The 14645-nt window shown below is 40.4% G+C and overlaps 1 protein-coding gene across 7 annotated transcripts in view; it reads left to right on the top strand.

Annotated features, from left to right (window-relative positions):
* The first annotated feature begins 4387 nt into the window (after positions 1-4387).
* Positions 4388-14645, top strand: part of ZMYM1 (zinc finger MYM-type containing 1) — a 35082-nt gene continuing 24824 nt past the window's right edge. For 4 of the 7 annotated variants that reach the window (XM_028486508.2, XM_028486497.2, XM_007108221.4 and 1 more), the window contains exons 1-2: positions 4407-4483; positions 5127-5171. The gene's annotated coding sequence lies outside the window, so the exon portion shown is untranslated. Of the gene's footprint in view, positions 4484-5126; positions 5172-14645 lie in introns of all 7 variants that reach the window. The other 3 variants (XM_007108222.4, XM_007108224.4, XM_007108223.4) reach the window with 3 other exon arrangements.

Here is a 14645-nt window from a genome sequence, read left to right as displayed (position 1 = left end):
GCCCGTGCTCTGCAACAAGAGAAGCCACCGCAATGAGATGCCTGCGCACCGCAACGAAGAGTAGCCGCCACTCACCACAACTAGAGAAAGCCCGTGTGTAGCAACGAAGACCCAATGCAGCCAAAAATAAAATTAAATTAAAAATAAATTTAAAAAAAAATGAGAGAGCCAGAACTTACACATGGGCTGTCTGACTCCAAAGATAGTATTGCTATATGCTGATCTTTAAAATGGGAAGATGAGCTAGCAGGAAAAGAATACTATTATTTCAGATATTACCAACTAGGTTGGCCCAGATTAAGTGACTCCAAGAGTTCCACGGAGGTCATGATGGAAACACTGGGGAACAGTGCCAAATGCCAGGCACCTGAAAGATTTAATATCAGCTGAAAAAAAATAAGCCAATTTCAAGGTGAATTTATTTAGCATTTGGTCATTTGGATTCATAGTCCAGAGACAGTGACAATGAGAAATAGAAACAAAGACATCCTGAGGCAGAAATGATACATTCACTGATCGATTCGTTAAACAAACATTTATCGAGTGACTCCCTGTCCACTATTGTGTTAAGTGCTAGGAGATGAGATGTAAGAGGCAAAGACATCCAGTTTCAGAAACAGAGAAAGTGCATGTGAGGCAGAGATGCAGAGCAAGACTCACACAAAGAGTTTCGTCTGAGTTTGTTTGTGTGATAACCAGCAAATAAAATCCAAAATATATTTCAAATAATTGTCCTGAAACACATAATTAAGGTGCTTTAAAAAAATTTTTTTTTAGCATAAAGAACTTTGAGGAGGGAGAAGGGCTCTTCAAGGAGACAAACAGAATTGACACATTTTTACTCTCCATGTGGCACATTGTTCCACTTATTGCCAGTTAGCTACATACTCACAAGCTGGTGAAATCTCACACTACTGTTTTGCATCGTTCTTTGACTCTCGATTTTTTTCCCAACAAATTTATGAGGATTTTTTCCCCATTATAAAAGTGATACAAGGTTATGGTTGGGAAATAAATAAATATTTTAAGTTGAAAGGGAAAAAGAAATCTACCCTCAGTCTCATTGTCTTAAGGACAACAATTCTTTACATTTAGCGTATTTTCCCTTATATTCTTTCCATGAGTTATTTTTTTAAATGTATTTGAAATCATGCTACTTATGCAATCCTCCATTCCGATGTCCTCACTGTGTGGTAGCCATGTGCTTCAAAGAGGACTGATACTACAACTCAATTCCAAGGGTTGTCCCTGATTGGTATAATTCAGTAACAGTATCCTAGACTCCTTACCACACTAATTGGTTCAAAATCAGCACAAGATCCCAGATAGGCCAGCTGGTTGTGAATGAGAAAGTATACTCCATGGTAATGAGCTTGCTACCATGAAGGAGGCCAGCTTGAAAATAAAGTCAATCAAAGAAGGCAGAGCTATCAGCTTGGTGCTTTGTGACCACATAGAGGGGTGGGATAGGGAGGGTGGGAGGGAGACACAGATGGAGGGGATATGGGGCTACATGTATATGTATAGTTGATTCACTTTGTTATACAGCAGAAACTAACACAACAATGTAAAACAATTATACTTCAATAAGATGTTTAAAAATTTTTTTAAAGGCAGAGCTTCATTATGTAATACACCTGAAACTAACGTACATAAATCAACTATATTTCAACTAAAAAAAAAAAGAGGGTAGAGCTGAGAGAATTACAGAAAAACACAACCTAGTCCAGACAAGTATTGAGTTTATCCTCTTTCTATACTGTTCAATTTTATGACTCAATGCATTCCCTTTATTGTTTAAACTTGCTAAAGTTGAGTTATATAATACTTGCAAACAAGCATGCTAAATGGATATACTACCCAAATAGGATAATCAAATGAAGCAATTTTAGCACTAGACTTTAAAAAAATAAATGCAGCCTATTTTGGGGGGGGGCATAGAATACAAAGAATAAAGTTGTGGTATTAATTCCCATTCTTTCTGAACTCCTACTCTTGGGCCGAAAGCAGGATACTCTTAATATCTAGGTGTTTTCCTAAGGGTATGAATGTCATTGATTATGGATGAGATCCTGAGGGCTTTTCTTGGACTATGGCTTGGCTCCTACTGGGCTTCTCTCTTTAGATACTTATTTAAAAGAGGTAAGTCCAGGAAACAAGTTGGGTTCCCATGCTTCACCCAAAAGTAACAGGTATGAATTTTAGGGCATATGCAGGTATGGAGGAAATAACTTACTTATTTTCTCATAATCAGCTTAAATCTAAATCTGAGACCTCATGCTTCTACACTGGCAGAAAATTTAATCTCAGTCATTATTGGTGTTCCCAAGAAGAATGCCACCAGAGGTATGTATAGGTCCTATGGTGGGTCTTACTCGCCACCAAAGCATCATGGAATCTCTGCAGCTATTAGCTCAGTAGTCCAGACTGGTTACTTCAGAGATGACCATTGCCCCAGTCTGCAGGTTCTCATCAGGACCAGTGACTTGATCATGAGTATCTTCGGCAAGGATGTAACTCCTTATTCTCAGGGTCCAGCACTCTCCCCATAATACGGTTGAAGAACATGTTGCAGGTCCCCTAAAATCACAGAACTATAGACCTTCATCCTCTTCCTGTACTTCTGAAATCTTTTCTTCCTTCGTTTCCTCTAAGGCACGTCTCTCCCTCCTGTCTCCCCAGACAACTCTCTCCCTCCCTCCCTCCCTGGATACTTTCATACTCTTTACAGTCAAATTGAATTTTTACAAAACACGAGACCAGCTCTTGACTTCCAACAGCTTCTGCTTTTGGTCCTACTAAAATCCCTGAGATAATGATGCAAGGGAGGAAAAGTGTACAACAAATAACACAAATTAATATCTCAAAAATTAGATAACTGCCCCATGAACAAGCAGTTTGCACACCCGATGGAAGTCCTCACCCAGAACCAGGATTCAATTTCTTTTATAGTGTTTTTTTTCTTTTTCCTCAGTCCTGTTATCAGAAGCAGGGGTATGCACTCACTGCTCCAGTTCTCTTAAAGTTGCTACACAAAAGGTAAGGCTTATCTCATGGATATTTTTTACTCGTAAGAGTCATTCATTAGAAACAGGAACCTATACATCTTATAGGCTCAACTGCTTTATCTTGCTGAGTGAGACAAACTTTATGAACCTAGAAAGTAAAACACATTTATTGTTAGGAATTGCTCATGAGTACATTTATTAAAAGACAGCATTTTGTGGACTTCCCTGGTGGCACAGTGGTTAAGAATCCACCTGCCAATGAAGGGGACAGGGGTCCCATCCCTGGTCTGGGAGGATCCCACATGCCCCGGAACAACTAAGCCCGTGTGCCACAACTACTAAGCCTGCGGTCTAGAGCCCGCAAGCCACAACTACTGAAGCCCACGCACCTAGAGCCCGTGCTCCGCAACAAGAGAAGCCAGTGTGCCACAACTACTAAGCCTGCGGTCTAGAGCCCGCAAGCCACAACTACTGAAGCCCACGCACCTAGAGCCCGTGCGCCGCAACAAGAGAAGCCACCACAACGAGAAGCCCGCGAGTAGCCCCTGCTCGCCGCAACTAGAGAAAGCCCATGCGCAGCAATGAAGACCCAACGCAGCCAAAAATAAATAAATAAATTTATTTATTTATTTAAAAAAAGAAAAAAAAAGACAGAACTTTGTGCTGCAAATGACAGAAAACCAAGTCAACATCGCTTAAGTACAAAAGAAAACCTAATGGCTCACATAATTTTAAAGTTCAAGAGTTGGACATCTGGGACGTCCCTGGTGGCGCAGTGGTTAACAATCCGCCTGCCAACGCAGGGGACAGGGGTTCGAGCCCTGGTCCGGAAGATCCCACATGCCTCGGAGCAACTTAGCCCGTGCGCACAACTACTGAGCCTGCACTCTAGAGGCCCCCAAACCACAACTACTGAAGCCCGTGCGCCCCAACAAAGAGAAGCCACCACAATGAGAAGCCTGCTCGCTGCAACTAGAGAAATCCTGTGCGCAGCAACGAAGACCCAACACAGCCAAAAACACAGTAAATAAATAAATTTATTTTAAAAAATAAAAAAAGAAATGTCCAAATCTGGCTGCCACCTATAATAAATAGGGCTTCAGGGCTAAACTCCTTAGTCCCTAATCAGGGATCTAAACAGCCCCCTAACCTAACCCAAGGTTGCCTTTTCCTATTGACGGAAAAGTGGCCCAGCGCCTGGGGTGGGGGTGGGGGTGGGGGTGGGGGTGGGGTGCCAGCCCAGTGACGGGGAAGATGGGACTCCTCCAGCTTGGCTCTTCCCACTCTTTCAGGGAGGGAAAAGGGCCCCGGGCCGGGGGGGGGGGGGGGGGGGGGGGGGGGGGGGGGGGTCGGGCGGATGTACTGCGCATGCTCGGCCGCAGAGCACGACGGGGAAGGGGTGGGGACTGCGCGACCGTTTTCCGTTGAAGTTCTTTTGAGAAACGTAGCGCGGCGACCGTCGGTGAGAGAAATTAGTAAGCCTCCTTAAGCACTTGTAGTGTCGGTCTTTATTTCTGTGCTTTACCAGAGACGGGCGGAGAGTTTGGCCAGTCGGAGGAAGGATGAAGTGTCTGGGAGGGCCGGGGTTCTAGAGACTCAGCCCTGCGTGCGGATGCCGCCATGTGGGGGCCGGGAATTCAGGGTCAGGCCCCTGGATAGTGTTTGTCGTCTCCTTTAACCTAGTCCGCAGAGAGTCGGGGCGTTTTGCACCCCCCTTCCACCCCCCCAGCTTCCTGCGTTTCTCGTCGCGTATTCTGTTCCTGCGCCGTAACTGCCTTCAGCCTTCGGTCTTTCTCCATGGCCTCCGTTTCTAAAACATTATTTTGATCATACCTGGGGCTCTCCCTCATTAAGCAGTGATTTTTTTTCAAACCGAAAAAAAAATCATGTAACTCCTTTTGCACATAGAGTTGTACATGGGATCTTAAATAAAAGATATTTTTAAATTATTATAAATGTTTGGCTCGTCTTGAAATGGGATTTGAAATTTTGATTAGATGAAGGTGCAATCTTTGTCATTTTATGTTAGTATTTTGCTTTTGTGTACAAGATTGAATCGAAAGTATCTTGGTTGCGTGGACTAATGTTTACAAACGGTGACTTTTTTAACTTTCTCAGGTTACAATCTCATCATACTTTTCAATTAAACTGACTGGAAAGTAGGTAAGTGGAGAATTTTCTCTTTAAGAGTTGAATCACTGATAACATCTGACGATAGCTTGTATTCCTCATCACAAATATATAAGACAAGAAGCCCCCGAAATTTATAACAAGAACTACATTTAGTCCTAACACTTTGCGCATTTAACTCTTAGGTTGAGGCAAGAGTATTAGTTAAAGGAGTAGATGCCCTTGCTAAAACAGTAAATTCACTTCTAGGATTTTCTGTGAGTGCACATATACAGTTCAGAACTCAAAAAGTATAGGTTCAAAGCTGTAAACTTCCTCATCAATGACACAGCTACAAGGCATTGAATTATATTCACCCTGATAGCAGGAAGAGCTATTTTCTGAAGGTCTGTGTTAATCTAGCACAAATTAATGCTTTGGAGGTCACCAAAATACTTCACGTTTGGTATGTAACACAGTTAAGTGTATCTCATAATTTTATTAGTTTTTTTTAAGTAAATTTTTACTTAAAGAAATATGAAGTGTTTGCTGAACCCCAAAAGCTACTGATGTGCAAGACTTAAGTTCAAGGTTTTTGGTATTTAAGGACTTTCTGGGTATGAACCACATCTGCTTTTCCAACTTCATTTCCTTCCACTAGCATTCTTGCATTTTATCTTCATCAATAACTCCACTTCTTATAGTTCCCATATATTTGTGTTTTTCCACATACTGTCCCTGTATCTGGAATGTCCCCCATCATTGCTTCATAGACACCTACTTGAAAACCTAGCTCAAATTTAACCTTCTAAGACTTCTTTGACCATCTTCTCTTACCTCATTTCTGCTTTGTACCTCATATATGCTTACATCGTGCTAGGCAGAGTGTTATGAGAGTCTGCACATGGTAATTATCTCTATAACCCCAGTACCTATGCACTTCATCAGTGGTGGCTCCCCATTGCCTGCAGAACTAAAAATGGACATTTTAGTTTGGTTTGAGAAGCATTTAGCCTTCTGCCTCCAGTCTTCCTATCATTCCAGTAAAAGAGCGTGCAGAACTCAACGAATAAAACAAATCTTTGGAAAGTGTAATGCGTAAAGAAGTAGCTGTAATGCAAAGAAATAAGAGTATACCTGCTTCTGGACTCTTACATTACTCATTTTATTTTTGCTTGTGTCCATACCGTGCCATCTTAACTACTGTAGCTTTTTAGTAAGTCCTCAAATTTTTTTCTTTTTTGAGATTGTAGTGCCTATTCGAGGTCGTGTATACATTTTATGTACATTTTGATCATCTTGCAGGTTCAGCAAAAACTGCTGGGATTTTGATCTGTAGCTCAGTTTGGGGAAAACTGACTTAATATTGAGTCAGTCGCTGTCTCTCCATTTATTTAGATCTTACTTTATTTCTCTCAGCATTGTTTTGTTTTCAGTCTAGAGATCTTGACGTATTTCATTAGATTTATTCCAATATTTGATGTTTTATGACACTATAGAAAATAGTTATTTTAAATTTTTAATTCTACTACAAAGAAATATAAATGATTTTTTAAAATATTGACCTTGCTAAATTTACTTAATAATTTCAGTAGTTATTTGGAAATCCTTTTGGATTTTCTATGTACACAACATGTCATCTATAAGTAATGACGATTTTAGATTTTTTTTCTTGTATTATTAAGCTGGCTAGAAACTCTAGTACAATGGTGACAAGAAGTGAAATTTTAAAATATTGACCTTGAATTAGCCTATGATCCTGCTAAATTCACTTATTCTAGTAGTTTTTATTGGGGTTGGGGAGAGGAAGAGGAGATTCCTTAGAGATTACTGTAAACACAATCATGCTGTCTACAAATAAAGGCAATTTGTTTAGTTTTTCCTTTCCAGTCTTTATGCCTAATTTCCATTGAGTATTTCACTTGAGCTTAAAGAATTCCCTTTAGCATTTCTACAGTGTAGTTTTGCTAGTGATAAATTCTCACCGTTTTCATTTTTCTGAATATGCCCTTATTTTCCTTTTTTTTTTTTTTTTTTTTTTTTTTTTGTGGTATGCAGGCCTCCCTCTGCTGCGGCCTCTTCCGTTGCGGAGCACAGGCTCCGGACGCGCAGGCCCAGCGGCCATGGCCCACGGGCCCAGCCGCTCCGCGGCACGCGGGATCCTCCCAGACCGGGGCGCGAACCCGGTCCCCCTGCACCGGCAGGCTGACGCGCAACCCCTGCGCCACCAGGGAAGCCCTTACTTTTATTTTTGAAGGATGTTTTTACTACCTGTAGAATTTTAGGTAGTTTTTTTCCCCCCCAGCATTTTAAAGTTATTCCATTGGCCTCTTGCCTTCATTGTTTCTGACAAGACAGCCTTCATTCTTATTTTTGTTACCCTGTATGTTAATGTCCTTTTTTTCTAGCTGCCTTTAAGGTTTTCTTTTTATCTTTGGTTTTCACCAGTGTGACTATGATGTGCAGAGTTGTCTTTTCCTTATGTTTATCTTATTTTTATTCACAAAACTTCTTGAATTCATGTGGTTTGAAATTTTTGTTCATTTTGGGGAAATTGTCCAGCCAGTATTTCTTTAAATGTTGCTCCTGTTTCATTGCCTGTTTTCTCTTATTCTCAGGCTCAGTTTACATGTGTGTCAGACCATTTTGCTATTTCCCACATGTTGCTTATATTATTTGTATTTTTATCCTTTTATGTATCAGTCTGACTACTTTCTACTAACCTGTCTTCTAGTTCACTAATTTGATATTAAATTCATCTGTTGAATTCTTAATTTCCCTATTTTACTTTCCAATTCTCAAATTCCCACGATTTTTTTAAAAATTGAATTCCAGGATTCTGCTGAACTTTTCCATCTTTTTCTGTATTTTCTTAAACACATCAAAGTTCTTGCCTGCTAACATCAATATGAGTCACACTGTGGGTCTGTTTCTGTTGTCTTTTTTCCCCTTGGTTTTTAGTTTTGTTTTGTTTGATTAAATTATTTATTTGGTTGCGCTGGGTCTTAGTTGTGGCAGGCGGGCTCCCTAGTTGCGGCATGCAAACTCTTAGTTGTGACATGCATGTGTGATCTAGTTCCCTGACCAGGGATCAAACCCGGGCCCCCTGCATTAGGAGCACGGAGTCTTAATCACTGCGGCACTAGGGAAGTCCCTTCAGTTTTGTTTGTTGGGGGGGTGGGGGGAGTTTGCTCATACATTTTTATTCTGGACATTGTGGGTGAAAATTTTGAGAGACTCCTCCAGAGAAGACTGCAGTTCATTTAGGCGTGCAGATAGTACTAGCAGATTACATTGATCCTGTTGAGGGATTCTGTTAGGCATTAATAAGGGCTGATCTATTTAGGTTTGCCCTTTCTTCTAGGAAGTAGTCTTTTCTCCTGGGTTGTGGCCCTTACTCTTAGGGCTTGGCCTCCTGGAGTCTCAACTGAAAGTCCACATCTTTACCAAGTCCCCTCTTCCTTAGCTGGGCTTAAATTTCAACTGTTCTTAGCTTTGCAAAGCTACTGTAATCTCTTTTAGCCTCCCAACTGTTGTTTTCTGCTAGGATTTTTGGAGTCTTGCTCTGTAGATGTGCAGTTTAGGGGTTAACTAATAAGTGGAGGAGGGGAATATTTGTGTGCAAATTTTGGGGCTTATTTCTCTGAGGTTCTTGCCTCCCAGATTGTGCCTCTTGAGTTCCAACTACTTAGGCACCCAGAACTCCTATCTCCTTAGTTCACTATGCTGCTGTTCTCTGCTTGGGCATTTTCCTTTATCCTGGAAGGTGCCCTCAGAGGTAAAGCCTGTTAATTTTATAATTGTTTCCAGTGGAATAATTTAGCATACTAAAAGCTATTCTGTTATGCCTAGATTTATCTTATCTAGGCATATCTTATTTTTTAATTCTTGCCAATTTGATAAAATCTGGAGCTGAGTTGGTTTAGAAGCTGAGTAGAATTTGAATAGGCAGAAATGACTTTGCAAGTAGAACAGTAAGAGCACAAGTATAGTGGGGAGGGAAATTCTCTCTTTCTTAGATTGACAGTTGATTAATTTTTCATCGACAGGTTTATGTATGCAATATTGTACTAATTTTCCAGGAGGAAAGTGTATACATTCCGTCTGGAGGTCTGTCTGTGTGTCTAGAAGTAAATCCTAATAGCTTGCAATTTCTTTGCAGTCTTAAGGGTTTTTGTTTGTTTGTTTTATTGAAGTATAGTTGATTTACAATATTGTGTTAGTTTCAGGTGTACAGCAGAGTGATTCAGTTATATATATATTTCTTCAGATTATTTTCCATTATAGGTTATTACAAGAAATTGAATATATATATATTTACTGTGCTATACAGTAAATCCTTGTTGCTTATCTATTTTATGTATAGAGGTTTGTATTTGTTAATCCCATACTCCTAATTTATCCCTCCCCCTCCCCTTTCCTTTTGGTAACTGTAAGTTTGTTTTCTGTGTCTGTTTGTTTCTATTTTGTGTATAGACTTATTTGTATTATTTTTTAGATTCCACATATAAGTGATATCATATTTGTCTTCGAGTGACTTACTTCACTTAGTATGATATTCTCTAGATCCATCCTTGTTGCTGCAAATGGCAATGTTTCATTCTTTTTTATGGCCTAATAATATTTCATTGTATATATATACCAATCTTCTTAACCCAGGCATCTGTTAATGGGCACTTGGGTTGTTTCTATATCTTGGCTATTGTAAATAGTGCTGCTATGAACATTGGGGTGCATGTATGTTTTTGAATCAGAGTTTTCATCATTTCCTGATATATGCCTGGAAGTGGAATTGCTGGATCATATGGTAGCTCTATTTTTAGCATTTCTTGGGGTTTTTTTAATTAATTATTTTATTTATTTTTCACTGTGTTGGGTCTTTGTTGCTGTGCACCGGCTTTCTCTAGTGGCAGCAAGTGGGGCCTACTTTTTGTTGGGTGCACAGGCTTCTTGTTGTGGTGGCTTCTCTTGTTGAGGAGCACAGGCTCTAGGCGCGCAAGCTTCAGTAGTTGTGGCTCACAGGCTCAGTAGTTGTGGCTCGTGGGCTCTAGAGTGCAGACTCAGTAGTTGTGGTGCATGGGCTTAGTTGCTCCGCAGCATGTGGGATCTTCCCGGACCATGCCTCGAACCCATGTCCCCTGCATTGGCAGGCGATTCTTAACCACTGCGCCACCAGGGAAGCCCTACTTTTAGTTTTTTAAGGAACTTCCATACTGTTCTCCATAGTGCCTGCACCAATTTACATTCCCACTGAAGTGTAGGAGAGTTCCCTTTTCTCCACACCCTCTCCTGCATTTATTATTTGTAGACTTTTTCATGATAGCCATTCTGACTGGTGTGAGGTGATACCTCATTGTAGTTTTGATTTGCATTTCTCTAATAATGTTGAGCATCTTTTCATATGCCTGTTGGCTATCTGTATGTCTTCTTTGGAGAAATGTCTATTTAGGTCTTCTGCCCATTCTTTGATTGGGTTGTTTAGAGTTTTTGATGTTGAGTTGTGTGACCTGTTTTTATATGTTGGAAATTAAGGCCTTGTCGGTCAGTAGTTGTGGTGCATGGGCTTAGTTGCTCCGCAGCATGTGGGATCTTCCCGGACCATGCCTCGAACCCATGTCCCCTGCATTGGCAGGCGATTCTTAACCACTGCGCCACCAGGGAAGCCCTACTTTTAGTTTTTTAAGGAACTTCCATACTGTTCTCCATAGTGCCTGCACCAATTTACATTCCCACTGAAGTGTAGGAGAGTTCCCTTTTCTCCACACCCTCTCCTGCATTTATTATTTGTAGACTTTTTCATGATAGCCATTCTGACTGGTGTGAGGTGATACCTCATTGTAGTTTTGATTTGCATTTCTCTAATAATGTTGAGCATCTTTTCATATGCCTGTTGGCTATCTGTATGTCTTCTTTGGAGAAATGTCTATTTAGGTCTTCTGCCCATTCTTTGATTGGGTTGTTTAGAGTTTTTGATGTTGAGTTGTGTGACCTGTTTTTATATGTTGGAAGTTAAGGCCTTGTCGGTCACATCATTTGCAAATATTTTCTCCCGTTCTGTAGGTTGTCTTTTTGTTTTGTTGATTGTTCCCTTTGCTGTGCCAAAGCTTTTAAGTTTGATGAGGTCCCGTTTATTTTTGCTTTTATTTGTTTTGCCTTGGGAGACTGATCTAAGAAAATACTGTTATGATTTATGTCAGAAAATGTTTTGCCTTTGTTCCTTTCTAGGAGTTTTATGGCGTCTTATATTTAGGTCTTTAAACCATTTTGAGTTTATTTTTGTATGCAGTGTGAGGGAGTGTTCTAATTTCATTGATTTACATGTAACTGTCCAGCTTTCCCAACACCAGCTGCTGAAAAGACTGTCTTTTCTCCATTGTATTTTCTTGCCTCCTTCATCATAAATTAATTGACCATAGGTGTGTGCGTTTATTTCTGGGCTCTCTGTTGTGTTCCATTGATCTGTATGTCTGTTTTTGTGCCAATACCATGCTGTTTTGATAACTATAGATTTGTAGTATAGTCTGAAATCTGGAAGCATTATGCCTCTGGCTTTGTTCTTTGTCTTTTATGGTTCTCTATAAATTTTAGAATTATTTGTTCTACTTCTGTGAAAAGTGTCATGGGTGTTTTGATAGGGATTACATTAAATCTGTAGATTGCTTTAGGTAGTATGGCCATTTTAACAATATTAATTCTTCCAATCTAAGTGTGGGATATCTTTCCATTTCTTTGAATCATGTTCAGTTTCTTTTGTCAATGTTATATCGTTTTCAGTGTATTGGTCTTTTACTTCCTAGTATAAATTTATTCCTTAAGGTTTTGTGGGAGTTTCTGACATGATTTTGAATGAGATTTTTTTTTTAACTTTCTCTTTCTGATACTCATGTTTTCCTTTAAAAACGTGAATTTTGTTTTCTGCTCCATGATATATCCCTCTTTGGTTTAAATTAAAATGTTTTAAGTTACTTATTACCAAGTAGTACTAACTAGCAGAAAGATATTTATCCTATGACAACTAGTAGTCTCCAACATCTATAGTTTAGCCCCAGTTTGGGAAGATGGGTGGGACTATGTTAAAAAGAGGTCTCTAGGACTTATTTTACTTCTTTGTTCATTGTATTGAAAAAGGAAGTAATGAATTTGTTATTTGTATATGTCTTTTGCTCTTTTTGGTTTTTTAGTAGCTAAAGAAATGTTATATACCATTTTCCTCTACTTCAGAAGTATATATATATTTTTAAATATTTAACTGCTCTGCCTTTTTTAATACTTTATTTATTCATTCATTCATTCATTTATTTATTTATTTATTTGGCTGTGCCAAGTGTTAGTTGCAGCATGCAGGATCTTCATTGCTGGGTGCAGGATCTTCGTTGTGGCCCGCAGGATCTTTTAGTTGTGGCACGTGGGATGTTTAATTGCGGCATGCGAACTCTTAGTTGCAGCATGTGAACTCTTAGTTGTGGCATGTGGGATCTAGTTCCCTGACCAGGGATCCAACCCGGCCCCCTGCATTGGGAGTGTAGAGTCTTAGCCACTGGACCAGCAGGGAAGTCCCAGAAATATATTTTAGATTAATTACACTTTCAGGTACTTTCTATTTTTTGCCTGTGTGATGACTGGCATTTATGAAGGGATTCCTAGATGTTTTATTTTTAATTGATCTTTAGACTTAATAGCATATTTACTTTCAGGTGAAAGGAATCTACAATCTAGTAGTTAATTTCCAGTGAGTTTTGCTTTGCTGGTTGTATGTAACACTCAAATGGGTTGAGCAGAGACTGTATGAGCTTCTATTGCACTTCACAGTCAGGCCTTATTTAATTTTCTGCCTTGGGATAGGACTATCAACTACAAATTAGCACTTGCCGTTGGCACTTGCCAACTACCTCTACAAGGATTAAATCTTGTGTGCAGCAGCTGGTGGCTTTCAACACCTCCTGAAAGGAGTTCAGGGTGGAGAGCAGAAATGAGGCACTCTGTGCTCTTGGAAAAACTGGCAGAACAGGTCTTCAGATAGTTAGATATTTTCAGGAGCCGATTTTATGAGCCCAATTCTTGTTATCTCCTCATATCTAGAAAAGCACTAAAATCCTTCATGGTGATGACTGCTCCTTGTGACTAGCAGAAATGTACTCCCCCTTCACCAAAGTCACATATATACTGACCTTCCCCCCTACCTCTTTGGAGGAGTTTCTCAGAGCTATCTGAAATGCTGTCTCCCTGGGCTATAGTCCTCATTTTGCCCCAAATAAAACTTAACTCGTAGGGCTTCCCTGGTGGCGCAGTGGTTGAGAGTCCGCCTGCTGATTCAGGGGACACGGGTTCGTGCCCTGATCCAGGAAGATCCCACATGCCGCAGAGTGGCTGGGCCTGTGAGCCATGGCCACTGAGCCTGCGCGTCCGGAGCCTGTGCTCCGCAACGGGAGAGGCCACAACAGTGAGAGGCCCACGTACCGCAAAAAACAAAACAAACAAACAACTTAACTCGCATCTCTTATGTTGTGCCTTTTTTAAGTCGACAGGAGCTTTCAGTAAGAGCTGAGTTAAAGATCAGTGAGTTGAGTGTCCAAGTCCCAACCTCAAAAATAAAAGACAATTACAGAACTTTGGGGCTTTCAGCGTAACTCAGAATAAAATCACAGACCTGGAGTTACTCCAGTAAGAACTTTAACTTGACCATATCTGTTTTACTTATCTCCTACCCTCCATAATCATCAGTTGTAAAGCCCTTTTTTTAAGAGTATCCTTTTCTCTTGGAGGTGATGTAAGAGGAATCCAGGAGACTGGTCCTCTGCAGCCAAGTTAGGATTGCAGGAAGGGAAAGAGTTCCAAAGGATTTAGAATTGGAGGTGGCAGCTACAAGAAAAATGGAAAATAGACCTCAGTTAAGGAAAAAGAAGAACACAAGGAACCAGTCTGTTCTTGGGAGAAGAGGCCTTGGGGCTGAACAGTTGTTACCTGAAAACTGGGTTTGCCTCTTGGTGGGTGTCAAGCTAGTAGACACAACCAAGCCAAAGATCTGGAGAAGGAAGGATTTATTTATTATTACTTGCAGCAAATAAGGAGAACACTGGGGATCTTTACCAAAGCAGTATCTCCCCAACAGCAAAATTGGACAAGTTTTAAGCTAAGGGTACATGCCTGTTCATGAAGGGACTTGAGCAGAGAATTCAGCATAGAATTGGAGGAAAGGTCGACAGAGTCCAAGCTTTAGTTGATTGAAGTCTGGAGGCTCAGCATCATCTTTCCCTCCTCCACTTGGGTGGGAGCCTTAGTTCCTGCAGAACTGAAAGATATATTGTTATTCCCTTGAGGAACCAGGACCCTTGCCCCAAGGCTGCACTGTTGTTTCTTGACTGCTCCTCCCTTGTTTCTGCATTCCCTCAAAATCATTAGTTACTGAGTGAGACCTGTAAGCATTGAGGGTAAGCATTGAAGCCAGGCTTAGATCACAAAATGGCTTAGGCCAAAATGGGTTCTCTTATGTCAGGAAAGCCATTCCTGGTTCTCTTTCTCCAGGGACCC

This window comes from Physeter macrocephalus, chromosome 3 (assembly GCF_002837175.3).
Source record: "Physeter macrocephalus isolate SW-GA chromosome 3, ASM283717v5, whole genome shotgun sequence".
NCBI lineage: Eukaryota > Metazoa > Chordata > Mammalia > Artiodactyla > Physeteridae > Physeter > Physeter macrocephalus.
The sequence above is the reverse complement of the archived record's forward strand: the minus strand, read 5'-3'. Positions and strand labels throughout refer to the sequence as shown.